General features: G+C 45.3%; 1 long non-coding RNA gene across 15 annotated transcripts in view; it reads left to right on the forward strand.

The window, feature by feature from the left end:
• Window positions 1–4,030: 4,030 nt before the first annotated feature.
• The window catches only part of LOC144280867 (uncharacterized), a 74,485-nt gene continuing 50,532 nt past the window's right edge, over window positions 4,031–27,983 (forward strand). For 5 of the 15 annotated variants that reach the window (XR_013349294.1, XR_013349292.1, XR_013349297.1 and 2 more), the window contains exons 1-3: window positions 17,867–17,972; window positions 19,241–19,412; window positions 22,119–22,298. This is a non-coding gene — a long non-coding RNA (uncharacterized LOC144280867). The other 10 variants (XR_013349295.1, XR_013349285.1, XR_013349288.1 and 7 more) reach the window with 8 other exon arrangements.

The following is a 27,983-nucleotide window of genomic DNA, read 5'->3' on the forward strand; positions in this document are numbered from 1 at the left end:
TTCGTAATACAAGTAACTCATGTAGTTTATTTTTACTGTCTTCTTACTTCTGTTTAGCTATTACCATATTAAGACTAAAAAAATTTTAACTTTAAAAAAAATTTTAACTTTCATATTTTAAGATGATTGTAGATTTACATGCAGTTGTAATAAAACAGAGATCCTATATAACATTCACCAAATTTCCCCCAAACTTGCATAACTATAACACAATATCACAACAGGAAATTGACATTGGTACAATCCACTGATTTTATTCAGATATCAGTTTTACACACCCTTGCTTATGTGTGTCTTTAGTTCCATGCAAGTTTTTCAGATGTGTATCCCTGTGTGACCACCACCAAGATGTATAATAGTCAAGATTCAGAGTAGTTCCATTATAAGGATCCCTCATGCTAGTCTTTTAGAGTATCCTCCTCTAGCCCCTAGTAACAACTAATTTCATCTCCATCTCTACAATTTTGTTATTTCAAATTTATTATATAAGTGGAAGCAGATAGTGTATAATCTTATGTTATTGGCCTTTTTTTCACTTAGTATTTTCCTTGAGAACTATTCAATTTGTTGCATAAATCCACAGTTCATTCTTTTTTATTGCTTTGTGGCACTCCATGGCCACATGGTAAAGTGTGTACTTTGTTTTGTGAGCATTTGCTATGCTCTTCTAAAGTGGTCCTAATTTTGCATCTCCACCAGCAATGTCTGAGTGGTCCAGTTTCTCCATGCCATTGCCAGCAGTTGGAGTTATCACTAGCTTTTATTTTGACCCTATCTCATCATGGTTTGAATTGGCATTTCCCTAATAGATAAAAATGTTGAACATCTTTTTGTGTGTGTTTGCCATCCATATATTCTCTTTGGTGAAATGTCTGTTCATGTCGTTTCTAATTGAATTGTTTCCTTCTTTACTGTTGTGATTTCAGAGAGCTTTTCATATATTCTAGGTGCAAGTCCTTTGTAAGATATGTGGTTTGCAAATACTTTCTATCAGTCTGTAGTTTGTCTTTTCATCCTCGTAACAGGGTCTTGATGCCAAGGCTGCTTGTCCTCCCAGTGAGGGTCTCCTTAGTTTTGCTTCAGCTACTTCATCTTGTTAGGGAGACAAGTTGAATCTTACTAGAATTTCAAGCACTGCTGTGACCAGAGCTCTCAGACCACTAACAAATTATTTTTAATTCTTTTATTTAGTGCAGTGCATTTGAGACCAAGCCACACTCAATATCTCAACCCAAACTTGCTCTGAATGATGTTTCCCTTGTGTTTGCTGCTGAAATAGCCATCACTCTGTAGGAAATGCCCCTCAGGATCGAGAAGCTCACTCTGCAGTCTGGGGAGATGGTGCCTCTGACTGCTGTGCGTGTCCCAGGCTAGCATGGGGAGTGCACTGCAAACCTCAGCTTTTGTCAGGCTGCAAGTCACAGGCTAGCTCATATTTCCAGCATGGGGAAATACACCCTGCCCACCATGAGGCCATGACAAGGACATGGTTGTGTGACTACAGGAGCAGGAAGGGACCATCATCAATCTAGCACACACATTAAGCACAGCCATGTGTTGAGGGGCTTGAGACCTCCCGTGACCGGGGAGTGTCTCCTCTGTGGTTGCCAGGAAGAGAGTCTATAGCTTTATTCTCAGATGTCAAGAATCACTTCTCTGCATCCCTGCTTCCACATAAGTGAAGTAATAGGGACTTAATTTACCCTCCCACCTGAGATAACTAGAGGACAAAATATATATATAAAAAAAAAGTTGGATTTCAAGACACCAGACATGAGGCAGTGCAGAAGAGTGGACCCTGAGGGAAAGGAAACAGATGAAGTGTGACCTGTGATTGTCCCAGATTATTTCCTAGAGAGCTTCCAGACGTGGGGCTGCCCATGTGGAGTCACTTCGCAGAAAAGGCTTTATTGTTGAGCAGCAACATTTTTTTTGTAATTTTTCTAACACCAAGTGTTATTTTCCTCCATTGTCCAAAAGGATGCAGGGATGACTGTTGTACTTGGTCATGCACTGTGTTTTAGATGAAGGTTTTAAAATATTTGTTTTTATGTTTTTTAAATTGATATTAAAAAACTGAGTGTAAGGAGCCCCCAAAACTAGTAATCTGGTTTTCTCTTAAAATCCGGCTTCCATTTGCTAGTGTCATGTGGGCTCTTTCTACAGACTGACTGTACATCAGACTCCCTGCCTCAGTCGAGTGGGTCACATAACAAGGAGGCAGTGCCACCCTACCTCATATGAGACTGGAGGCTGCCTTCCTTCTTTGGAGTAAGACATGCTCTTAAAAATGCCAATGAGTGGGGATCCCTGGGTGGGTCAGCGGTTTAGCGCCTGCCTTTGGCTCAGGGCGTGATCCTGGAGTCCCGGGATTGAGTCCCATGTCGGGCTCCTGGCATGGGGCCTGCTTCTCAGTCTGCCTGTGTTTCTGCCTCTCTCTCTCTTTGTGTCTATCATGGATAAATAAATAAAATCTTAAAAAAAAAGAAAAAGAAAAAAATGCCAATGAACAGCAGTGGGATCATAATGCATTTTTTTTCTTTTTTTCAGGACAGACTAGGACATGTAAGATGGCTATGTGGGACCATTTAGGAAGGAGGGAGCAGAATGGGGCTTGGGGTCAGGGAGAAGAGAGTTTCTAGAATCCTAAAAGGATGAGTCTTCTGCTGTTTCTAGAAAGGCTGTTGTGACAATGAGTTCTTTTCCTAAATGTTCAGTGTGGCTCTATACAGGACAGTACTAATTTTTTTTTTTTTTTTAATGAACACATTAGGACACAAACATTTCATGTATGTGTTTGAAGTAGTCACTCTTGGAGATTTTACATACGTGTTCCTATTATTGTTCCAAACTCCTTGTGAATAGGCTTTAGAACATGAATATCCTCAGTAGTGGCGAGTTTCCATTTTTTAAAATTAGTTTTTTTGGCATCAAGAGTGCCCCTACCATAAGGTAGGTGATGAAGTAGTTTCCACCAGCTGCTCTGCTGGGACCCAGAAGGTGGTCAGTTCATTTGTTGAAGTGAGCCAAGAAATGAGGCAGTGGCTGCAAAGCTGGGGATGTTCATTTGCTTGTGGAACTTTTAAATAGATCTTCCAAACTGTTAAGACAACACTTGGATATCTTTATGTTGATGTGTTTGCTTTGGAAAACAAACAAAAAAGAACTATTATGTTATAATTCCACTTCTCAACAGGTACCCTGCCCTTTCCCTCTCTGTGTTAGAAAGGTATTTAATGTAGTGACTGAACCTCTGGGTTTCTTCACGTCTAAAATAAGAGTAGTAGAATATACCTCATACAACTGTTATGAGGGTCAAAATATATTTGTCAGATGTTACCTGGCAAATGCTATAGCTGCAAGCCATAGTGAGATGTGTTTCTTATCTCCAAGTCTGGATACATGCATGTATTCCGCCTGAAGTGCGCTCCTGGGAGCAAGAGACTCAGTCTGGCTGTTGCCTTAGATAATATCTCAGGTGATTGGAGACTTTTGTTAGGGAGCACAAGTATGGAGCTAGGTTGCAGTGTGGAGCAGTTGATTGGTGGCATTTTACAGTCACCTCCCATCTTGCAGGGTGGGTAGGGCCATGCTTCCGGTCAGTCCATTGGAAGGTGGAAAAGCCCGGTCCTCTCTTTTGGCGTTTGCTATGTGATCCCCACTATGGCCAGTAGGTGGTGCAAGCCACACACTACTGCCACCACCACCAGCTTCAGTCTTTTCAGCCCTTCTCAGAAGGGAAAGGTCTATTTCTAACTCAGCCTGGGCTTTATGGCAATGCTTAATCACATGGAAAGGAACATGCAATAACTACTGGTATTTCTGTAAACACACATGCTAAGTGCAGCTGCCAGTTGGGGATGAGGACAGAAGGAGCACTCAGTGAGAGGTCTCCTGAGGACAGTCTATAAAAGGAAAACCCTGTGGGTTTTTTAATTCAAGAGCTTCCCAGTTAACCTTTGTGACTCATAGAAAGAAACATTTAGAACCCAGAAGGACAATGATACCACATTTTGTGGATTGTAACCTGGTCCTCCCTGTCCCCCTCCCGCTTCCCCCGAATGGCCAGTTTCAGGAGGAAAGGCCGGTGCCCTAGCACAGGGCAGGCATGCCCACCTCCCAGAGCCAGCACCTTCTGAACGGACTGTGACTAGTTTTCCTCATCTTGGGTCCTGCCAAGTTGCCTGCTTCTTGTGTTCCTCCTGTCTCTGGAGAAGAGTTGATTCAAATCTCATCCTATCATTAATAAAATTGGCATCAGATGTGAAGCTGAAGAGGCGACACCACGCAAAACAAAAGAGTAAGTGAAATCTGGTTGACGATGAGGCAATAAAGACTGGATGCTTTTAATTTTAATACATGGACACTTGAAAACATTGTACACATAACAAAATTAGCTATCTTAATCATTTTTAAGTGTATTTAACACATTTGTGTTGTGCAACCATCACCACCACCTGCCTCCGAAGTTCTCCTGTTGTAGAACTGAAACGCTGTTCCCATTAGACACTGACTCCTTGTGATCTCCTCCCCATAAGCCCTGGCAGCTGCCATTGGACTTCCTGTCTCCACAAATATGACTATCCTACGTATCCCATGTATGTGGAATCATACGGTACTTGTACTTCTGTGACAGGTTTATTGCACTGAGCACAATGTCCTCAAGGTTCATCTGTGTTGTAGTGTGTATCAGACTTTCCTTCCTTCTTAAGGCGGAATGATATACCATTACATGTGCATATCAGATTTTGTTTCTCACTCATTCATCCATAGACTATGGGGTTGCTTTCATGTTTTAGTTATTGTGAATAGTGCGGTGATTAACATGGTGTACAAATACTGCTTGGAGACCTGCTTTCTCTTCTTTTGGATATGTTCCCAGAAGTGGAATGGCTGGATCATGTGGTCACCGATTTTCAAGTTTTTGAGAAACACCTCTATTGCTTTCCATAGAAGCTTTTACATTCCTACCAACAGTACACAAGAGCTCTAATTTCTTCACATCCTTGTGTAGTTTCTGTTTTGTTTCATTTTTGGATAGTAGCCATCTGAATGGGTATGAGATGGTGTGTGGACACTTAAGTATGTTTTTTCTAAGACTTTCTCTTGAGTGTGCTAGGCAACCTGATACCTTCTTATGACAGTGGTCTTCAGATAAAGATCTCTCCCAACCCCCACTCTCTCCTCAGAACCTCTGCCCACAGAGCCTTCCATGGGTGGGTACATCTAGGACCAGCCCCTCCACCTCCAACCCACTTGAGAGCAGCTTCATTTGGACCAATCTTAGGTCACCAGAATTTCCTGAGGTGTTACTAGGTCACAGCTTCAGATCCTCTGAGGACAGGAGCCAGACTGGTTGATTTGTTAACTGCACTGTGTTGCTCTCTTGTCCCACAAGTGGAAGGTCCCAGGAATCTCTCCTTTTGCAAGCATCTCCCTGGAAGGAGTGTGGGGAGGCTGGGAAGCTTGAAGTCCTCAGCCTGCCTTTGAAATATCTCATAGTATTGCCAAGGGACATGGCACGGGCACATTTACCCAAAGGGTGGGGGCAGGAGTCACCCAAAGTGTCTGCCCACCTAGGCTTCAGTGGCCCCAAACATTCTCATGGGGTCAATAGCTATATATCATTGTAGGGCAGCCTCTTAATTATAGATTCATTTTATTTTAAGAACTTTTTGAAAACAAAGTGAAACTTTCTTGTGCATCTTGTGAGAGAGACATTCTGTGGCAGATATAAGTCGGTAAAAGGCAGTCTGTTCCCACAGAGCTGAGACTCAGGAGGAGGGCCAGCCAGGATTCAGGGTGAATGACCAAGTGCTAGGGTCTGTGGGGATGCTCGTGTGATGCCCTCAGGTAAGTTTGTGTCTAAGTCCTGGGTTGACACTTGTTTGTTCTGTGTCCATGACAAAAACAAGCTTAATGATAGCTACCGTTGGAGTTGCCAGGAGGTTTAAAATGAGGTAATGATGCACCCACTTAGAAGCATCTGGAATGGGGAAGTGCTGTTAGTGTTCTTCCTCTTTTCCCCCTCATTATCTGCTCAGCCTAAGAGGAGAGTGTTGATGAGCCCAAGTTTAGACAGAGAGGAGGAAGATCAGGGAGTAAAAGCAGTTTTTGGTGGACAGCTGCCCTGGCAGACGGCAGACAGACAGAAGGATGTGCTCCCTGCAGTGGGGAGAAGAAGGAGGAGGGGGAGGAGCTCCAGCTCAGAGATTCCTGGCCCACTCAGGCCAAGGATGAGGTCCCACACAATAGCTACCACTTTCTGGTTAAACTGGGGTTTGACCTTTGGAAGGGCTCAGCTTTCCAAGTGAGGGCTTTGCCCAGATTCCTGCTTTCCTGCTGCAGCTGATGGCCCAGCTGCCCAGAGGCAGGTACAACTTATGGAAGTGCAGGAAAATTCTAGTTTTGCTGTTTTTTAAAAAAGAAATCTGATCATTTATTGAGCATTGAGCTTATGTTTTGAGATGTTCATTGGCTGGTCACTAAAGGGCTATTCATGGATAAGGGCTTTTTATTAAATGGAAGGTAGTAACTTCTGTGAGGCCGCTCCTGGAACCATCTTAGTTAACAGTTTATAGTTTGCCTTTTGCTGATCTCATCTCATTCTTTCCTTCAACAGGCCAATGTGGCAGGCAGCAGGGTGCCCCTTTTACAGACAGAGAGACAGGGAGACAGACAGAGACAGAGAGAGAGACAGAGAGACAGGGAGACAGAGGCTGAGACTGAGGGCCCAGGCAGGCTTGAGGGAGGTGGCTGGGGCACACCTGAGGCATCTTAAGGGCGTCCTCATCTTGGTCATGGCTTCCCCCGACCCGATCAGTTGATCTCTCTCTTTGGCTTTGGTTCTGGGGCACACTTTCTGGCATTTGAGAAGCTCCCTTTTCAAGAGAGAAGCTTAGTTCCTATTTCAGCTTTAGGCAGGTGATTTAAAACACCACCTAGTTATGTCTGGGGTGTGGACACATGGAGAAGGCTGACTGAATACAGGGAGAGAAGACTGATCAAATGCAGATCCTAGTTGGCCACTCATGAGCTACCCGACCCTGGAAGTTTCACTTATAGTTTATATCTTGCCTCTTATCAGGGCTCTTCGATTAACTAACCAGGGGCTGGATATAACCAGCCCTTACTTCTCCTGGAGAGGCTAAAGGGCACAGAGAATGGTGAGGAGCATAGCCATTGGGAGGAAAGGGGGCCAGAGAGTGGGGCCAGCTCATTTGACAAGGAGCCCTGGGAAATGTGAAGGTTGTATGTTCTTTGCTGAGTCAGAGCATTCGCTGGCCTCCTCTGTTTTTTGCAGATTCCCTGGAATTTGGTTGCAAAGGGCCTGGCACCTTCCTGTGGCTTTTGAAATCTGGAATGTGGGCAGCATTGAGCAGAGACTGAGGTCCACAGCTGGGGGTGCCCTCACAGTCCTTCCATGCCTGGCGGCTGCAACCTCTAATTTGGGGTCTATTGTGGTATTGTTGGTGTTATTCAGGGTTTTGGTTTCAATAGCATCTGTGATGATTGCTTTGTTATTTCACAGAAATTGGTACCAATGGTTGGCATGTAATGTGGTAGCCTTGGTTCTCTTGCTTTTGCCCAACACCTTCCAGAAGAGCAAGGCAGTAGGAAAGGGAGCGCGGTTAGTTTGCTGAGCTGCAAACATCAGCAGCAGTGGGTGCCTCATACTCTTGCTCAAGCATTTGCCCAGGCATGGTGCATTTGTAAATTTGCAGAAATAATATCATTCGCCTTTATTATTTGCCCCCTAAATATGAAGAAGCTCCATGGCTTTTGTTTTCTCCCTAGTGAGAAAGAAAGAATTTTGCTTTCCTTGAGTCTGGCCAGATTATACAGAGGTGATGCGTTTTAGTACTTACATTTGCTGTGTTCCTGTCCCTCTGACTTTTACAGACTTGTCTTATTCCTCTGAATAGCAATGCTTGTTGGCACATAATCCTTGGGATCCTTCACATTGTTTCTGGCGAATTTCTAAAGATCACACTGGCTTTTTCTCATAGTCCACGAACTCACAGGATTGATCCTTCAGGCCAGTGTTCTCTCTAGACATCTGGAACACCCTGCTCTGACTTTGCCTGTTCTCCAGATGGTGCTACATCACCTTGGACACAGCCCCCTCCTCTGTGGGGACCCCTCTTTTGTGAGGTGATAGGATGTGATATCTCTGGGGTGGAATGCTTTAAGTCTGCTTTTCCTGGGATATTTGGTGGCCAGGCTGTGGACCCCATTCTGGCTTTTGGAAGGTGTGCCATTGTCTTGATGTAGGCCACCCTATTTTAGAAGGGACAGGACAGCAAGGATCCCTCCCAGCCTCTTGTTACCTGTACCCACAGCTTTCTATAGGGACAGAGGCTTAGTAGCAAGTAAGGTAAAGAAGGATGAGATTAGTTTGTGGACTGATTTTTTTGAAGTAAGTAGGTGGGATCTTTTAAAAATATTGTTATGTTATTTATTTCATAAAATCAATCCATTTTGATTAATCTGTTGCACCCTGAATGAATTTTGATAATTATACATAGTCATGTAACCACTGCCACAGTTGAGATACAGAACATTCCAGCACCTGGAGAAGTTCCCTTTAACTTCTTTGGAATAACCCCCCTTTATGGCCCCAGGAACCAGTGACCTGTTTTCTATCACTGTAATGTTGCCTTTTCTAAAATTTCATATAAATGCAACCAAACAGTATGTAGTGTTTGCATCTGGCTTCTTTCACTCAGCATAACTGATTTGAGACTTGTCCACATCCTCGTGTATATCAGCAGTCAGTTTCTTTTTACTGTGGAGTGGTTTTGCATTGCCTGGATGCACCACATTCAACTTCCCATTTACCAGCTGATGGGTATTCGAGTTGTTTCTAGGTTTTGGTGATCACGAAGAAAGCTGCATGAACATCATGAACTTGGGTGGATGTCTGTTTTCATTTCTCTTGGGTGAATACCCAGGAGCTGGTTCTCTGGGTCGTAGGATGGTTGTATGATTTGTAAGATACTGGCTAACTATTTTCCAAAGTGGCCATACAAGTCTCTTTCCAAAAGGGGCACTTTCAGCCAGGACATACCACTGCCCTTCCTGGCATCCATGCGTATCTTTCCGTGCAATGATTTTCAAGAAGTTTGTTGGACATGTAATTAAGATACATAGCTTTTAGGCAGAAGACGATTGCATATCTGTGGATGAGATGAGCCCAGCTTTGAACTCTGGGTGCTGTAGAAAGGTTTGCATTGTCGCCTTGAGGAAAGCAGGTACACCCTGACACAGTACAGGTGGGAGTCACGTCTCCCGCATGTCCTCTTGGCTCTCATGTGTCAGTTTTGTGGGCGTGCCTCAAATGGCAGTTCCAAGTTCATCCTGAGTTGAGATAACGCCTGGAGGCAAGAGGGAAAATATCTGGAGCTGTCAAATCTGGTGGGAAGTGATTAATCATGGAGACTTTTCTGGCACACTGAACTGACCTTTCTCCCACGTGCAGCAGGGGCAGACAGGGTCAAGTTTAAATCCAAGATGACAAGTGTCTGGATTAAGGAAGGTTGTTTCTGCATGCTTGGCTTGGGGTCAGTGGTTCTGTGTCTCACACCTGGTGAAAACTGACTCTCAAATGAAGAAAGAGTTATGGGGGCTGACTGAGCTTTGGGCTGGAACTTCCTGCAAGGTTTTCACGACTGACATGCCCTTCGCATGTGTTGGGGGCATCCTGGTTCCTGGCAGCACCCGAATGACTGTTTTACCTTGGAAGTCATCCTCTTGCTCACCATGTGTCCAAACCTTCTGAGTGCAAAATGGGTTGCTTCTCTTGGAGTCCTTCGGCCCTCTCCCATAGAGGGGGTCTTGGGTCAATCGAAGCTTGCATGTTTCGTGGCAGGCACCTGCTACTGTCCATGGGCCTCGAAGTAGCTCCAGATCATGTGATCTGTGGCATTTATTTATTACCAGGTAAAATTTGGCCTCTGAAGAAAAGGCGCTCCCTCTCGCATTGTCTAAGGCTGTGGTTACTGTGGAACCCTTACTTTATTTATGGTTCAGAGGTGGGAGTCCAGGCATCAGGTGGAGGGGACACACATGGAGGTTAAGGCCCAGGGTCAAACTTGGGTGAGGTACACTCCATCCAAAGCTTTGGTTAAGGAGGGGTGTGTCTCGATTTTCTTATTGAGAGCAGTGACAACACACTAGATGATGTCCTGTCATAAACTCCTGGACTAGAACTCGTCTTTTCAAAAGGTAAGGGCATCCTGTTCCAATGTTGGAAGCCCCTGTGAGGCCCACCCTGCCAGCCCGGTCAGCAGCATGAGGCCATCTCCAGTACACAGCCCTCTGAGTCTTTCCGGGCTCTGCTTCTCCTTGCAGCTGGTCTCAGAGACAAGGTCTCTGCCTGCTTCAGTGTGTGATCTGGTGTCCCTCACCTACTTTAAGACCAGACTTTCAAAATCTCTCTGAACGAAAGCAGCAGGCAGTATTACCTAATTTGTCTCTAATCTGATAGTCCTAGGATAATCCTGGAGGGGAAAGTGGTGTGCTGAGCACTCCCTGGCTTACTCAATAAAAAACACATTGGGAAACAGTGGTATTTTTCTGTTTTAAAATAGGTAGGTTTGGAAGGAGCTGGGAAACTGTGGGGTGGAGTTACAAAATGACTATAATTGTGGGAGAAATATTTTCTTTCAATTTTGAAACACATTAAACGAGATATACAATTTAGAAATAATTTACTGTTGGAGGAAGGCTCTTTCATCCAAGGAGGGGACATTTCTTCTGGTTGGAGGGGCCATGGGAAGGGGACCCCAGGGTCCCTCGCCCCCCATCTTGTTCTCTTTCAGTTTCACTATGGCCAAACAGAGCAGAAAGTCACAGTGTAGGAGGAAAAAGCCCCTGCGTTTTTCTCTCACAGGAAACAGGAGGATGCAGGGTTGAGTATGGATTATCAGAAGGAGAAAACTCACCCTGTTGACACAGATGAAAGGCTGCCTGTGGGCCTTTCTGGGTGCCACGGAGGGGCATTGATCACATAAGGCACTGTGATGGTGGCACTGCTCTGCCCACATAGCTCTCATGGGCATCTTGAATGAATGTCTGCTGAATGCCACTCTATGTTGGGTACCATGCCAAGCACTTGGGAAGCCAGGACAGACATGGAGACATTGCCCTTGCCCTGGTGCAAGACAACAATCACTGGTGCTGGGGTAATGGTAAAGGTCTGGAGCCTAGGCCTGGCCAGGGGAGGGGATGTCATGGGGGGCTTTAAGGGGGCAGGGCTTATAGCAGTGCTTGTGGAGAGGATGAGGGTTGGACAGTCTTGGATGGCATAGTAGGAATAAGTCAAAGAGAAGGGAGGGGCCGGAGAGACCCTCCTACAAATGTCAATGGTGTGAACTGGGGTGCTCAGGAAGTGGGCATGCTGTGTGAGTGGGCAGTGGGCTTGGGAGGAAGGACCAAACTCTGTCTCGAGGAGATCAGTCCAAAGTGTTTGAATGATAGGCATCTTGGATGGTTCTAGAGCTGACTGTGTGATGCTTTGTGTCAGACAGACATACTAGTCGGCCTGAGGCTCATTTTTAGGGCTTTTCCTTATTTCTCTCGTCACTCTCTGAGTAGCTGGATCTGGCTTTTGATTCCTTCCAAATGTGTCAATCTTCATGTATCTGCCGCCAAACATCTATCTATGTGTTCTGTCAACTGTCTGATATCAAACACATGCATGCACTACCACGCATGCAAACATGTCACATACCAACTGCATGCTCTCCACTGGTCAGTTAAGTCCTTGATTCTTCCTGAACTCCATGTATGTACAGCCAACTGCGCACTTCATGTCTCCACTGGGATCTATCTCTCTTAGGTGCCTTGAACTTGACATATCCTGAACTGAACCCTTTATCCATGCTCCCTTTCCAGCCTGTCCTTTCTCCAGGTCTCCACCCACTCAGTCTCTGCAAAAGTCTACTCCTTTCTCCAGCTACTCAGGGTGAAAACCCTGGAGTCATCTTTGATTTCTTTTTTTTTTTCTTTCACTCCCGATGCTTCATCCATCAGGAATTCTGTCAGTTCTTCCTCTGGAGTATATCCAGAATCCATTGACTTCTCTCTGCACCAGCATGCACAGCTGCCATTGTGCCTCATCTGACACCAAGGGTGCTACTGCCCCACTAGACCCCTTTCTCCTTTTGCCCCCCTGCAGGCTATTCTCTGCACCCCGTAAAAACAAGTCAGATCATTCCATTCTCCTGTTCAGTACCATTCCCTTAGATTGATATTCCAAGTCCTTTTCTCAGCCCACAAAGCTCTCCATGGTCTGGTCTGTGGTACCTCTATATCTTTTACCTCTGACTCAGTTCACTCTACTTCATATTCTCCTCTTTACTAGACTCCTTGAAACCCTTTAACATGTAAGTATGCACCTACCCCAGGACATTTGCACTAACTGGTTTCTCCTGGAGAATTTTCCTTCTGATATGTTCATGGCCTGCTCTTCCATTCCTTTCAGGTCCCTTATCGTAGAGGCTTTCCTGGGCCACAATGTATAAAACAGCAGCTTCCTCTCCATCAGTGTTTTTTCTTATTTAATTCCTAGAAATAAGCCTCATATTATGTGGTCTTTATTAAAATACTAAAACACACAGGAAAACTTTTAACAAAACATTTCTATTCCAGGGACTTGCCCAAGCATTAAAAATATTTTTTCTAGTTCACTTGAGTTTACAGAAGGATTTCATCTGCTTTTGTAGATTCACTGGTTGTGATGAGAATGTTAAGAGGCCAGGTGTAAGTCAAGAAATTCCATGAGCATTTGCAATAAAATAGCCCTCCATCATTCTTTGATCTCTAAACTAACTCTGCTTGTTTCTCGGTTTTACTTATCACCACTTGGCATTAATTTTGTTACTTGTCTCCTTGTTCTTAAGGAAATACACGAGAGTAAAGAACTTGTCTTCTTTTCTATCAGCAGAACCTAGAACAGTTTTGGCATTTGTTCTCTAAGCTGTTCGTAAATATTTGCCGAATGAATTGAATGAACTAATTTTTTAGCGGGTTTGGAGGAGCTGACTTGGGAAGATACTGCATACTATTGTGGTGATCTAGGTGTGATTAAGGCCTAGACTAGACGGGCGGCCTCTGGGATGTAAAGGAAGGGACGAATGAGGGAAGAGTCTTTAGACTGGATATTGCAGGAGAGGGATGCTCACTTGGCCATGCTTTGGATGACTCTAAGGGCTGTGTTTCAGACTCAAGGTATGAGTTAACCGTAGGTATTTAGATGCCTCCTGGTATCTGGTCTGGCCCCCTGCTAGGCCCTTGTTACGTGATTCTGGCCTCTGTCCCAGTTCCTCAGCTCTCACCCCATAGCCTTAACCCAAATGGCTAACTAAGCCTGAGGTTGTAGACTGACGTTTAGAGAAAAAGATAAAGAGCCTCATCCAAGCTAAGTAGAAAAGATAAAAATAAATTGATCTATGATGTAAGAAAATGTAAAGATGTGTAAAGGTATCAGGTTGTACATGGGTGCTTGAATTTCTTTAAATTTTGTACATGGCCATTTGAAATTAGTAATTCAATATTATGTTTCATTTTTAGCATGGAGTTCATTTTCATAGAGGAATTGGCTGATAGGTATGGCTTTGGCCATGAGGCTATAACCCAGCTATTATCACTGACTTGCTGGAAGCTGCCCAACCAGGAGCCTAGGAGGTGTAAAGAAAAATTATCCCAAACTTGGAATTGAGGACAAAGGATGTCTCCGTGTCCTTTTAATGTCATACCTGAGCATTGTCTACTAGGTCCACTGAAGGGTCCCTAAATCTCTAGGGGTACACATGTTTGTTCCATGTACTATTTACTAGATGTTAGGACTCAGACTCTGTGAAGTTACATGCTAACCTATCCTTACGAGAGGGTAAATCTCACATACCTTTTGCTGCGTAAGAATGCAAACCATTTCTGTCTGGTTGAAAAGGTAACCACAGATGTTACGGTTTTCTTGTGGCATAGAATATTAACTAGTTTTATATGTAATTTAGTTCAGTGAACTTAATGTTTGTCTCCTCCACCTCCAAATTCATGTTGAAATAGTAATTCCCAGGGTGCTGGTATTAGAGACTGGAACCCTTGGGAGATGACTAGATCATGAATGAAATTAGTGCTTTTATGAAAGAGACCTCAGAGAGATCCCCTGCCCCTTTGCCATATGAGGACATGCTGAGAAGATGCCCGTCTATGAATCCAGAAGTAGGTCTTCACCAGACCCCAGATCTGCTAGCGCCCTGATCATTTGGACTTTCTAGCTTCCAGAACTGTGAGAAATGAATTTTGGTGGCTTATAAGCCACTCAGTCTAGAGGATTCCGTTACAGCAGCCCAACTGGACTAAGACAATATTTATGACAGAGTTCTTCCCCAAACTGACTGTCCATCTCTGTTTCTCTAATACTGATTCTCAGCATTAGAGATTCAACTCATTGACAAGTTAAATAAATGTGCTTAGTATATATATATTTGACAGTATGAGGCCATGTTTCATCATTTTGAAAATGATGCTTTGACCGAGGAGATAAAATGGCTCATGTGCTAGCTGTGTAAACCCAAACTTACAAAATGATGTCAGTGTCTTTGAATACATATGTAAAGGACTTAACCTACTTTCCCTCATCTTATTTCTATTTAAAAAAAACGTCTTTTTAGTAGGCTCCATACCAGGAGTGCAGTCCAGTGCAGGGCTTGAACTCATGACCCTGAGATCAAGGCCTGAACTGAGATCAAGAGTCAGACACTTAACTGACTGAGTCACCCAGGTGCCCCCATCTTATTTCTATTTTTGAGCGTGCATTTCTCATGGACCATTGGTCAAAAGATGGGGACAGAATATGACTCTGGCAGTTCAGGCTAAACCAGCTCTTTTACTCTGCTCATTCACCCCTGTTTTCTTTTTAATAAATTGTCTTTAAAAAACAGAGAGCATGATCCAGCAACAAATGGGGGCCTGTGCCCTGCCAAGTCTAGATAATTAAGACTGGGGGTTAGGCTCTGCATAGCACTTTCTCCACCATCATCTGAGGGGCTCTAAACTAGATCTTGCAGTTTGCTTGTGGAGCGGGGGGTTGGGCTGGGAGTTAGATGTATGGTCTTGCATCTCATATGTGTGGTGTGGTCCAGAGGCTGGGTTGATCCTATATTTTGCACGGCCTTGCCTTGCTCTGGCATCGCTGCCCCCAGAGGCACCCCAGTTCTGCCCTGGCTCTAGCTATGTGTGTCATTCACTGATGTTGCCAATAACTACTTATTCCCATGGGGCTTGATTATCCCCTAACGGCCAGTATGGAAAACTCACCTCTTTACTCACCTCCTGGAGGTGTGGAGGCAAGTGAGAGAAAGAAAACCCCCCAGAATGGAAAAGTGTGATCCGAAAGTTGGAAATATGGGTAAAAGATGACTCCGTGTCCTTTCAGTGTCACCCCAGAAAATACTGCTTTGTGCAGGATCATTATTCTGGATGGAAGAAATTATGGGATGCTTTATTCATGGGGTCCATGTCACTTAAGACTGTCCTTTTATCTTTGAGGTGGATGGGAGTGAGGGGGGGCAGGGGGCTACAGCATTCGAGAAATCACCTCATTTTGCATTTCCTAGGTCCAAAGCTGAGACAGCTTTCTGTTCTAAGAACCTTTGAAAGTGGTTCTTGTTTTTCTAAGACCATTAATCAAAAATTAAAAAAAAAAAAAATCACCAGGAAGAAAACTAACCTGAAGATTTCGGGTTATTCTCAGGTATCAGGTCACTGAGTCTGTGGCTCCAGACTGAGCAGCCACACAAAAAGGTGGTGGGGGGGGGTAGGAGGGAGGTGGGAGGGGCAGCTGTTGGTGCCCCAAGTGGAGCTCGCTTCAGGAGGAGTGGATTGATTTTCCTGGTGGGGAAGGCCTGTAGCTGAGTGCTCATATTGCAGGACCAAGGGGTGGCTCAGGGTTACTCTGTGAGTTCACAGATGGATTCTGACCTGAGAGCTGGTCTACCCTGAAATTAGGAGGAATCGTGGAACATGCTGCAATGCACAGAAGCCTTCTTTTTCTCAGGATTGTGACTCCGAAAAGTATTCACCTCCTTGGTCTCATTTAAAATGCTTGTTTTTACAAGGTGACTTTATTAAGAGTGATGTCCATGGATGTTGTATTTCTAATCTGCTATGTTGTTTACCTCAAGGAAAAATGGGTTTGCTTTACATTATTGACTTAACTTGGTGGAAAATATTACCCTGGTGGGGATGGAGATGGGGCTGCCATTTTGAAATAACTACACAGGTTACCTCTTCAGGTAGGATGCAGCTTCTCACATTAAGCACAAATGGGTTTTGAAAATATACACATAATGTGATAAGTGCAATGGGACGTGTTTCTCTCTCCTTCTCCACTCTATCCTTGGGCTTACATGTATCCATAACACACACACACACACACACACACACACACACACACACACAAGCATGCACACATGAGGATTTTTTGAAATATGACTCAACAGTATAAAGAGGCCCTTTTAGCATCAGAGCACACAGGAACTCTGCTATGGTGACTTCAGTTCTGGTAGTCTGATTGTCTTGTGGTTACTCTACCCTGAGGCCAGACCACAGTGAGGGCCTCCCCTGTCCCCACCCAACCACACCAAAGTGGGGAAAGGGGCCATGGGGAACACAAGAAGAACTTTGCCCCATCACCCATGAGAGGGTGACCACAGGAGCCTCGCTTGAAGGTCTTGGGATGGGGGTGATTATCCCTGTGGATTCTGTGAGGGTCGGAATATATGACCTGATATGAAGTAAAAGATGGTCTTTTTTTGATGAGCATCTTTTACCATGCTCATCCATCCAGATTCTGACTGTATCTGATCAGCTATCAGTAAACCGTTGAAAATGGATGGTTGCCCACCGTCACCTACTATAGAAGGCAGGGTGCTTGGTGACATTGCTAGCCAGCTGGATACATTTCTTACCAAATAGCACTGTGGACAGGGAACATTTCTTTGACCCTACTCTAGCTATTTCTCCTCTCCCACCTAGTTTCCTGTCTGCCACCACCTACCACCCATTTAGCAATCGATTAAATAGGATATTTTACAAGAGCGTCCCATGAGGTTTTGTTTTGGAAACTGTGGATTCAGTGAATAAGGCAGATCCCAGTGGTTTGGTAGTCTTTCTCTCTCGTTAATCAGAAGGGATGAAATAATAATATGATGGGAGGTAGCAGGACTTCTAGCTGTAGCTTCTATGGTCGAAGTGGTAGATTTCAGGGAGGCCGTACTGCCACATGGCTGAGCGCCAGCATGGATACCAGACAGACATGGGCTGGAACAGTGGCCGTGCCTGTGGCCCTTGGTTGCTTCATGTGGAAATTGGAAATGATTGTGTCTGCTCCACAGGTTCTTATAAGGATTATGTGGAAAGCACTGAGCCCTGTGTCTGGCTCCTGGAACAGGAGTACTAGTGACCGAAGGTCATTATAGTCACTGCTGTTGGGGAATGTGCCTCCTTGTAGGAGGAACTGGATGGAGCCTTCATGGAGAAAAGAATGTTCCATGTTGACTTCTACACAAGAGAGCAGGAGTGAGCCCCCCACTGGCTAAACCAAGAAGACTGTAGGACTGGGGCACCCTGGCCGCCTGGGGCTTTCTGGAAGCTCTGCCCCCTTGTTCCAGATGGGTTATCTGCCCCAGACTCAGCAGGAACTCTGTGGCAGATGATGGCTCAGAGAGTGGCCCAAGGTAGACACTCACAATGGGCAAGCACTGGCAGGAATAGCAAGAGGGGGAGGGGAACAGAGACCCCATGCAAAGGAGTAGGTTTTGAAATCAGTGAGTGCACTACTTCTTTTTTTGAGATGTGTCATTTGACTCTGTGTCTTAGAAAGCCAGCCCTGCCTCTCTCACCTCAACTGACTCTTGGACTTCGTAAGTGACCATCTCCTAGTCTTCTAGCAAAACACTTCTGAGGTAAACTCCTTACAAAGCCTTGTACAGGATTCAGAGGAGGGTGGGAGGCAAGGAGCAAGGGATTTTGGTTCTGGAAGAGCTCTCGCCCACAGCAATGCATCCAGACTGACCCATTCATTCTGGTGTCTCCATGGGAGACACAAAGCTGAGACCTGCCCGGTCTCTCTAACTGGAAGCATCTGCTGGTAACTTAGCCCTGAAGGGAGTTACAGAGAATCTGACAGGAAAAGGGGTCACTGGGTGATCTGGCTTCCTCTCATCTTCCCCTGGTCATTTCTGAACTAAAACCTGGCCTCAGCCCTCAGGCATGACCCCCTCCCCCCAATCCCAGACACCTGCAAATGGTGATTTCCTCCTGGGGTTCTGGGTAAGTAGTACAGTGGAGGTGGCCAGCATTTAAATGAAGCCTCTGACATGGCTTAATTTATGACACCCGACTAAAAAAGATGCAAAGACCTTTTGACAAACTGTTAAATAAAGACTGCAAGTTGTGGAGTGATACATGTAGCAAATTCTTATTACATATGTATGTAAATGTATAAAGTTCTGGAGGGCTGTGCCCTAAACCACTGGCAAAGATTAAGAGAAAAGGAGAGAACTTTAGCTTTTTACATTAAGAACTTCTTTTTCTTTTTTCCTCCAGAAATTTCAGATATTCTTGAAAGCATGACTTACCATATAATACACACTCTGTACTTTCCTTGCCACCTGACAACCTCAGAAAACACAAAACCAGTTCTGTCTTTAAAAACTTCTGCTGACTGCACACACTCTGCCCCTTCCAGTTCTCTCCGAGCGCTTCTAGTCCTCGTGACCCCGGTTCCCATCCCTCGGCTACGAGTCCTCATCACTACTGTCACCTGCTAATTTCCTTCAAGATCATGGGCCACATTTATTGGCAATTTTTCTTAATCAAGTTTCAAGTTCACAAAACCATCCTTCGCCTTGTAGTGAGGCAATGTGGGGAGTCATCTTCCACAGCACAGCGGAAAGAATCTGGATCAATACAAACTCAGAGCCCGTTCAAAGCACCTCGCAATGCTTTAGAGTTTTTTCTTCCATTTCTTCCTTGATGCTTTTTCATGATAAGCTTCCTTTGTTTTCAACTGTGCATTGCCTCATTCTCCTATACTTTGATTTCTTTAAGAAACCAAGCCACTAGGCTGATGTGAGGCTGTCCCGAATGCCGAGGTTCTCTTGAAGTAGTTTCATCTCTTAACTGTGCTCTGTTGATAAACTCATCACAACCAGGTTTTCTTCTATCAGAGGGTTGGTGAGTTCAGATGCAGTCAGAGCTGTAGGAAATGTGAAAATATCACAATCCGTCCTCTGAGAATTCTGCGGATCCTCGGCATCAAACGCGGCTTCCCGTGCTCTGCAGGCCTCCACAGATCGCCTGCGGCCTCCTTCAAGCTTCTGGCTTCTGCCTGGAGCAATCGGGTAATTAATTCCTCAGACGCTAAGTGGGTGATGGAGGCTGGGATCCAGCCAGCAGCCCGGCCCCCGCCCGAGCGGTGTGTTCTCACACCCTCTCCCTCCGGCCTTTGGGGCTTCCCTGTCTCTGCCGTTGGCCTCCTCAGGCTGCCCCCGCCTCCTTGTGCCGGCTGGACATGACAGTCTGCAGGCAGCTTGGCCCTCAGGGTGGGCTCGGCCTATCCCAGAATGATCAGAATAAGAGAGCTGCGTGAATGTGGGTGTGCATGTGCCTTAGCACATCCCTTCAGACTTGGGTAGGGTGCGCACGAGTTAGGATTTAGGTGTTGCTCGAGTTTTTATCAAATAAATACAAAGAAAACAAAAGCACAAGTATAAAGAAAGATTGCATGTGGCAGGGCCACTGGCGGGTTGTGTTCCCCTGGGTGAGTCCCCTTCCAGAGCCTGGTCTGGCCTCTGGGGAAGCCACTCTGCCTAACTCCCTGCTGGCGATGCAGGGCTTGCAGCCACTGAGAACCTGGTGCTCACTTTTTGCCGGGCAGGCTGCCATCCCGGATCTCTTTGAGCCTGGCTGAGGAGCCAGGGGACACCTGCTCCCTAAGGCATTCTCCTTCTCCTCCCAGACTTGTCCACCTAACCAGGCTGACCCCTCTGAGAACCTAAGGGAAGGCTGGACCTGCCATCCATGAAAATACACTGGTACAGCACAGTTTGCTTGACATCTTAGGACTGGTGCCCTGGGTTAAGAGCTTTTGTCTTCGGAAAGTGTCTGCTTCTTGTGCAATGGGGTCTGCCCTCCATCCTCCCTCACACAGGGACTTGGAACTGTGAACCTCCAGCCTCTGGAGAAAGAGGGAGTGGTGATGCTCAGGATGAAGGCAAGATGGTCCTGGGTTCCAGGAGTGGCTTGAGCTGCAGTGGGATTGCTGCTGGCTGGGCTCCAGGAGACTGCAGAGTCCTGTGCCCCACACCCCACACACCCAGCTGAGATGGCTGATGGACCCAAGGCATTTTTTTCCCATGCACTCGTCACTTCTGCAAAACCTTCCAAACCTGCCAGAGGCAACTAGTGAGCTTGTGGAGGTTACATGACAGCTGGGACAGGACTCTGGGAGACAGCCTGCCCCAGCACGGCCACCCTTCCTCCTCTCCTCCTCTCTTTCCCTCCCCTCTGGGTTGGTCTGGCCTCAGAGGAGTGGTAGGAACTAGGGGGTTTGCACTTAACAAAGTCCACCAGGGCCTCGTTGATGTTTTGGCGAACAGGGCCTAGAATGCACCTTGCATGGTTGACCTCCATTCCCAGCCATGCCCCTGGCATTTTGGAGTGACAAAACCCTTTGGTGAGCTGCCACTGCAGCTTGGATTCACTCTGTGCTGAGCTTGTGCATCTGGCCCGTTCCAGTCCTCACTCGACATTAGGGTGAGGCAGTGGCTGCGACATTTCAGGGCAGGGGGCAGCCAGTAGCCTCGGTTTCAGAGTTGGTCAGGCCCATGCCCAAGTTCTAGCCTGTCATTTATCTGTGGAGTTGACCACGGGCAATTTCCCATCCTCCCTGGCACTCTAGTTCCTTGTTGGTAAGTGAGGATAATTACACAAGCCATTGGTGGGGATGGGGGTGGGGTATAATAATTACGTAATTACATTACAGGGTCACAAGATGAAATGAGGTCAGTCTTACAGAATTTAGCTTAGAACTGGGTACACAGAAGACTCAGAGTTATCAGCCGTAGTGTAGGATGGGATCGGCTGCATTTCTCACCTACTTCTCTGAGCAAAATTGTTTCTGCTCCCTTCCTCACATTGCTTGACATAACGTTTTCCTTTAAAACTTTGAAGTGTGTTCTGTAGCATTAGAAATGCAGTCCGATGAGTCAACAACTTCTTTACAAAGTGATGACGGCTAGGCCATGGTGGCTGTTCATCCATGGACCCATCACTTCTCCAGCAAATGCCTGCTGCTGGCTGGTCCTGTTTCCACACTTGGCATGAGGGGCACTGGGCCTTTCGAAGGACTCTTTCGAAGAGTACTCAGTGCAGCAGGCCCGGGTCTGTAGCACCTTCCTGGGGAGAGGTAGGCTTGACCCCTGGGCCAGGTGGGAGGCAGCCACCTGAGGACTGTGTTCAGACTCATGTGATCTGAGCCTCCTGCCATCACACTTGCTGGGGGTGAGCCTTTCCTTTCCCTGGAAAGTTCAAGTCTTAGAAATGGAATGAAGACTTTGTTTACATGTTTTCCCCCTAGCTGAGTCACCTGTGGTTTTTCGTTCCCAGAACCCATTCTGCTGTGTTTCGGTTTAGGGGGAGTCGTGTGTGTGCCTCGCTTCTCCCACAACTGAGCCAAGCTTTGCCTCACCCCTTCCCACACCCCGACCTTCCAAGGAAAGCTTCTGGGTGTGTGGTGAGCAGTTTTCTAGTGGTTGAGAAGAGAAATGGAGAGTGACATGCTTGTTTGCATCATTTTGAACATTTTTAGTTCAGTAAAAACAACACACCAAAACCAACCTTCCACTTAACTCACCTTTTAGAAACACCCCGTGCCCTCTTGAACTCAGTGGTCGTGGTCCCTGCTCTGGCCTCTGCTGGGACAAACTCTGCTCACACCCAGTTCTCAGACCGGTCTTGCGTACTCTGTGTGTCCTTCCCAGGCTGCCTGGAGGCAGAGCTTATGTATTCCCACTGCTTAGGGTGGACTTTTTACCTTTCTTCTTTAGGAGCTGACAGCAGATTGCCCCAGCTTGACGGTGAGCCCCTGAGCAGTCGGAAGATTCCTATAAAAATCGTAGTCATTGTAAAGGAAAACAAACACAGCAAAGCTCAAAGAAGAAAGTCAATTTCGGTTGAGATCCAGCCCTCCAGAAACAACTGGCCACATTTGCTGCAATGGCTGTCTGGTTAGTTCACTCTATACGGCTCCCAGGTGATGTTCAGGTGGTGTTACAGAAACGGCATCGCGTGAGCCATCGCTGTTGGGAGAACTGGCTGGCACTACACTTCTTTGTCATTTCTTTTCCACTCCTTCCCCTTCCTGGCCTGGCATCTATTATATTTCGTAAGAAGTTGGTTTCTGAAGGGTCTTCACTGATGTCCTTGGCTGATTATTCAACATACTTTTCTTGAGAGGTAGAATGAGTGGTTAGGAATAGACTCCATACCTCCAGCCAGGGTGGAGGCAGGAGGATAACTGTACGACACTGCACAGGTCACAGAAAAATCTCTGTGCCTCGGTTTCCACATCTCTATAAACGGGGATGAATAATAATGCTTACCTCACACATTTGTGCTGGTGCTTGATTATGTTTTTATTATTATTCTCTTAATCGAGGTATAACTGATATATGACATTACATGAGTTTCAGGTGTATATGATTCGACATTTGTATATACTGTGAAATGATCATTGGAATAAGTCTAGTTATCATTTTCATCACACAAAGTTACACATTTTTTTCCATATGATAAGAACTTTTAAGATTTACTCTTTTAGCAACCTTCAAATCTGCACTACGATGTTATTGACAATAGTCACCATGCTATACATTACATCCTTATACCTTATTTATTTTCTAACTGGAAATTTGCACCTCTTGACCCCTTTCACCCATCTTGCCCAGCCACCAACTTTTCCCCCCCTCTGGCAACCACTAATCTGTTCTCTGTGTTTATTTGTTTTGTTCATTTGTTTTTTCAAATTCCAGGATAATTAACATACAGTTTTATATTAGTTTCTGGTGTACAACATAGTGATTCAACAATTCTATACATTTCTCAGTGTTCATCACGATAAGTGGGTTCTTCATCCCCTTCATCCATTTCATCTCCCTCCCAACCTTCCCTCTGGTAGGCACCTGTTTGTTCTCTGTATTTCAGTCTGGTTTTTTTTGTTTGCGTCTTTTTTCCTTTGTTTTGTTTAAGTTCTCCATATGAGTGAAATCAGATGATATTTATCTTTCTCCGACTTATTTCACTTAGCACAATACCCTCAAGTTCTATTCATGCTGTCCCAAATGGCAAGAACTCATTCTCTTATTTTTTTTATGGTTGAGTATTATTATATCTATATATCTATATCACATCTTCTTAACCAATTATCTTTAGGATATTTCCATGTTTTGGCTTTAGGCTACTGTAAATAATGCTGTAACATAGGGGTGCATATATCTTTATGAATTAGCGTTTTTGTTTTCTTTGGGTCAATACCCAGTAGTGGAATTACTGGATCATATGGTATTTCTATTTTTAACTTTTTGGAGAAAACATCATACTGTCTTCTAGAGTGGCTGCACCGATTTGCATTCCTACCAACAGTACATAAGAGTTTCCTTTTCTCCGTATCCTTGCCAACACTTGTCGTTTCTTATCTTTTTGAAAATAGCAATTCTAACAGGTGTGAGATGAGATCTCCTCATGGTTTTGATTTGCATTTTCCTGATGTTTAGTGATGCTGAACATCTTTTTCATGTGCTTGTTGGCCATCTGTAGGTCTTCTTTGGAAAAACGTTTATTCAGGTCCTCTGCTCATATTTTAATCAGATTGGGTTTTTTTTTAAAGACTTTATTTATTTATTCATGACAGACAGACAGACAGACACACACACACACACACACACACACACACACACAGAGGGAGAAGCAGGCTCCGTGCATGGAGCCCGACGTAGGACTCGATCTTGGGTCTCCAGGATCACACCCTGGGCTGAAGGCGGCACTAAACCACTGGGCCACAGGGGCTGCCCTAGATTGGTTTTTGTTGTTGTTGTTGTTGAGTTGTTTGAATTCTTTATATATTTTGGATACTAACTCCTTATTGTATATATGATTTGCAAATATCTTCTGTCATTCAGTAGGCTGCCTTTTCAGTTTGATGATGATTTCCTTTGCTGTGCAGAAGCATTTTAGTTTGATGAAGCCCCACTTGTTTATTTTTACTTTTGTTTCCCTTGCCTTTAGAGTTGGATCCAAAAAAATCATTGCCAAGACTGATGTCAAGAAGCTTACTCCCTGCATTTTCTTCTAGGAGTTTTACTTATCTCTGTTTCATCAAGGTTTTTTTCTTCCTGGGGTTTTATCTTGTTCTTTCATTTGGAATGTATTCCTTTGCTTCCTCATTTTGCTTGGCTCTCTGCATTTGTATCTATGTATTTGGTGAAATGGCTACTCTCCCAGTCTTGAAGGAGTGGCTTTGTGTAGGAGATGAAACTTATTGTACAATATGGCCCTAGCTCTTGGTTGTCTCTCAAACCTTTGTGATTATTGAAGCAGGCTGACTTATCCTTGGTAGGTCCCAGTTGTTGAGGGTGTGCCAAGACCTGTCAGTGTTCCAAAGGGAGGGCTCTCAGTCAGCCCCTCATTTCAGGCTGATTGGAAGCCAGACCTTCTGGCAACAGCTTTTTTTTTTTTTTTTTTTTTTTAAATTCACCCACTCTTTTCTTTTCTTTTCTTTTCTTTTCTTTTCTTTCTTTTCTTTTCTTTTTTCTTTCTTTTCTTCTTTCTTTTCTTTTCTCTTCTTTCTTTCTTTCTTTCTTTCTTTCTTTCTTTCTTTCTTTCTTTCTTTCTTTCTTTCTTTTCTTTCTTTTTCTTCTCTCTCTCTCTCTTTCTCTCTTTCCTAGAGGGAGAGGGAGAGCAGCAGGGAGTGGGGAGCTAGAGGCAGAGGGAGAAGGAGAGACAGAATCTTTAGCAGACTCCACACCCAGTGTTGAGCCAGATGTGGGGCTCGATCTCACAACCTTGAGATCAGGACCTGAGCTGAAATCAAGAGTCAGACGCTTAACTGACTGAGCCCCCCAGGTGCCCTAAAGCAACAGTTTTTAAGGTATGCAAACATGTACAGTCTTATGGGCCCACACGTAAACCCTGCTGGCCTCTCAATCACGTGATCTGCAAAAAGCAGAGCTCCAGATAAACAGGTAAGCTCCTTTCTGGAGGGTACCAGTGAGCTGTAGTGAGGCAAGCAGGAGTGCAACAATACCAGCCTACATTCCCTGAGAGCCTCTGTAGCCTCTAGATGTGTGCTGAACCTGAAGTGTGTGCCTGAGACTATGGGTTCCGTCAAGGAAATAGGCCTTTTTTCACAGGAAGAGTGGGTGTGTTTCAATCTGCTGTCTGTGCTGTGCCCTGGTGGCAGTAACCTGCCAAGAACTGTCTCTCTGATTGTTTTAGTCCTGAAGGACTCAGAAAAGCAATTGCCCCTGGCTGCAAGAGCCAGGTGTTCAAGGGGTGTCCCCTCTGTGAACTGTTGGTTTGCTGCCTTCAGTGGAGCCATGGAAGAGCATGGGGCCAGGGCATACTCACTGGTTTTAGAGGGGGTGGGAGAGCATGGCAAGGGTGTTGTGCCCACTGGTACTGGCGAAAGTAGAGGAAGGGTACCTGCCTGTATCCCTGGAGTAACTAAGCCAGATGTTTTGGGGACTCATCTCCCTAGTGCAGGTCCTGAGTGTCAGGGTACTGATATGATACACAGACTCCTCACTGTTTAGGTAGAAACTCTATAATTGTGTGAGATCCCTTCCATTTGTGGGTTGCAGTGCCAGTGGTGGGGCTTTTGGAGAGACCATGTCTCTTCCTCTTGTACCTATCTCTAGTGGCCCTACTTTGTTGTGGGAGAGCTATTCCTCTGTTTCTCAGGGTTATTATTATTTTTTTTTTTAGAAGGAATTGCTTCCCATGTAGCTGTAGATTTGGTGTGTCTGTGGAAGGAGCTGAGTTCAGGATATTCTTAACCTGCCATCTTGTACTGCCTCCTCAGTTGTGTTTTCGGTGGTGCCTGACAAGTAGTGAACATTTAGCGAGAGTTATATTGACTATCTATTAATGTGTAAGTCTGGAGAGTACGGGGAGTAAAGGCTACAGCAGCTCTTACTCACCCCTACATACATAGCAGCACAGAAAGGGCTATTGGATAGAAGTCAGCTCAAGATTTCTATCCATGGGAATACAGAGGAAGGGCACTTAACTCAGTATGGGAGGGGGAGGACAGCATTCTCCCTGCAAGGGTGCATCAACCATTATCCCTCCTCATCCACAAAGAGAATGACATTTGTATCACATCCTGTGGCATTTGTGGGAGAGGCTATTCATGGCTGCAGGTGACCAGCTAGATGGCCTTCTCCAGACATTCTAGTCTTACTCCTCACTGCTTTCTTTGGGGTGGGATGGGAGCATGCTGGGTGAATGGCACTACCCGAGATGCTCAAGTGTGAGCTCTTCTTGGCTCTGTCCTTTCTCTTATCTCTTCTTACCTTCAGTCCAGCAATCCTATGAGCACTTTCCTTTCTCCTCCATGTGCTCATCATCTCAGTGGCTGGTAATCCTGATTCCAAGAGCCACCATGGAAGCAACAAGAAGCTCAGAAGTTTATTTCTGCCGAACAAGAAAAGATCATGATTCCATTTGTTTTCTGGTCTAGATAAAAGAAAGAGGAGAGAGGGAAATGATGGACTACCTGATACTTTAACTATACCCAGACAAGTTTTAAAAAAGAGTTCTTAGCAACCAGCCTTCTGTGAAGTTAAAGACAAAACACTCTCTTTCTGTGCTCACCCTTGGTTCTGGGTCACAGAGGAGGGTGTTCATCTGCCCTACCCTTACTGTGAGCCATGGAGGATGAGTGATGCAGGGTTTCCTAAGGGGGTAGTGAGTGGGGATTCCACAATGGCTTTAAAAGTCTGCTGTTATTGTTAGAGTTTCTTGTTCTGTTGGCTCCTAATGGATGGAGTTCTATGTAAGTCAATGCTGAAGTCAGATGCAGGGTAATTTCAAACAAAATATGATCAACATGTGTACGTAGCATTGGGACATGTGGTTTAAGGTTTGATTACCACACTTACCTTCAGAGCATTGCATTTTGGGGTGATGGGAAAGACAGTTGCATGAGAACAACATGGTGGAGTGTTGGGAGGTCACCTGGATGGGTGCCAGTCCTGGGTCAGGAACATCTAAGGGGAGTAGACAGAGGGTCTGGGGCTGCTTCTGACTTCTTGGTGAGTCAGTCAAGTGATCTTGGGAAAGTCCTTCAAGCTTCTAACTTCTTCTTTAAAAGGAGGAATAGTAAACTGTGTTCCAGATTTGGGTAGGTGTCTCATCAGGAAGGTTCCTTGGTCAAGTATGTCTGGAAAATACTGCCCTTCATGTCCTTTCAGTATAAGGCTCATTAGAAGATTAGAGGATCTACAGATACCTACAGGAAGAAAACTGGTTAGGATGTTCAGTGAATATTTCCCTCACTCTTTGACCACAAAACCCCCTTTTTGTGGTGATGGTATGGGGGTGGGGTACAGTTTGGGAAATATTGGTCTAGGTGTCCTTCCTGTTCTCAAACCTGTGATGTGAAGCTCATTGGCTTGCACAGTGCACTTTGGTGACTAGGGCCTGAGTGTGCCTCTGTTCACAGTTCAGCCTCTCTATCAGCTTCCGGGTACATGGTGTCCATAGAAGCCTCAGTCCCCAAGCCAACACCTGAGGTCCTTATGGCTCCTTACAGGTGGGTGTGGAGCATCAGGCAGAACACCTAGAACCATTTCCTCTGTTGCTGAGCCTTGCATGTGGCAGCAGCCCTGGGGCCTTTCCATTCTGCTTCCCAC

This window comes from Canis aureus, chromosome 12 (genome assembly GCF_053574225.1).
Source record: "Canis aureus isolate CA01 chromosome 12, VMU_Caureus_v.1.0, whole genome shotgun sequence".
Classification (NCBI taxonomy): Eukaryota; Metazoa; Chordata; class Mammalia; order Carnivora; family Canidae; genus Canis; species Canis aureus.